The sequence below is a fragment of the Pteropus vampyrus genome, unplaced genomic scaffold (assembly GCF_000151845.1).
Source record: "Pteropus vampyrus isolate Shadow unplaced genomic scaffold, Pvam_2.0 Scaffold4, whole genome shotgun sequence".
In the NCBI taxonomy this organism is placed as follows: domain Eukaryota; kingdom Metazoa; phylum Chordata; class Mammalia; order Chiroptera; family Pteropodidae; genus Pteropus; species Pteropus vampyrus.
In genome coordinates, this window is record NW_011888785.1 from 23,633,283 (window position 1) to 23,634,661 (window position 1,379).

Below are 1,379 nucleotides of genomic sequence, written 5' to 3' on the forward strand. Positions count from 1 at the left end.
GTGTGTGTGTGTGTGTGTATGTGTGTGTGCATGCACGTGTGCATGTGTATGTTTCCATGTATTGGGTATTATAAATAATTCTACAATGAACATAGGGTACAGATATCTATTTGAGAAAGGTATTTTATTTTCCTTAGATAAATACCCACAATTGGAATTGCTGGATGATATAGAAGTTCTATTTGTAATTTTTTGAGGAACTTCTATGCTATTTTCCATAGTGGCTGCACCAATTCACATTTCCACCAACAGTGCACAAAGTTTCCCTTTTCTCTACATCCTCATCAAAACTTATTATTTCATGTCTTTTTGATGATAGCCTTTCTGGCAGATGTGAAGTGATATCTCATTGTGGTTTTGATTTGCATTTCTCTAGTGATTAGTGATGTTGAGCACCTTTTCATGTACCTGTTGGTCATCTATATGTCTTCCTCAGAAAATGTCTATTCAGATCCCCTGCTCTTTTTTAAATTACATTGTTTTCTTTCTATTGAGCTGTATGAGTTCCTTATATAGTTTAGATACTAATTCTTTGTCAGATATATAATTTACAAATATTTACAAATATTTTCTGCCATTCTTAAATTTCCCTTTACATTTTGTTGGTGTCCTTGGCTATATAGAGCTTTTTAGTTTGATGTACTCCTACTCATTTAATTTTGCTTATGTTGTCAAATCTAAAAATTCATTGTCAATACTAATGTCAAGAAGCTTACCCCCTATATTTTCTTCTAGAAATTTTATGATTTTGTCTTATGTTAAAGTTCAAGTCTTTAATTCATTTTGAGTAGATTTTTGTTTATTATATAAAATGGTAGTCCACTTTCATGCTTTTGCATGTAGCTGTCCAATTTTCCATTGTCTTTCTCCTGTTGTATATTCTTGGTTCTCTTTCATAAATTAATTGACCATACATGTGTGAATTTATTTCTGGGCTCTCGATTTTGTTTCATTGATTTATGTGTGTTTTATGCTAATACCATACTGTTATTATTACTACAGCTTTATAATATAGTTTGAAATCAGTTAGTGTGATTCCTCCAGCTTTGTTCTTCTTATTCAAGATTGCTTTGGCTATTAGAGGACTATGTGATTCCATTCAAATTTTAGAATTTGTTTTTGTTCGATTTCTGTGAAAAATGTCATTGGAACTTTGACAGGGGTTACATCAAATCTGTATATTGCTTTGGGTAGTATGGATATTTTAACAACCTTAATTCTTCCAATCTATAATCATAGACTAACTTTCCATTTATTTGTGTATTTTTCAATTTCTTACATCACCGTACAAGTCTTTCATCTACTTAGCTAAATTTATTCCTAGGTATTTTTTAAATTTTGATTCTATTATAAATGGGAATGTTTTAATTACTCTTTCT

At 30.5% G+C, this 1,379-nt stretch overlaps 1 pseudogene; it reads right to left on the reverse strand.

The window, feature by feature from the left end:
* LOC111742076 overlaps window positions 1-1,379 on the reverse strand; it is a 14,151-nt pseudogene that overhangs the window by 12,308 nt on the left and 464 nt on the right.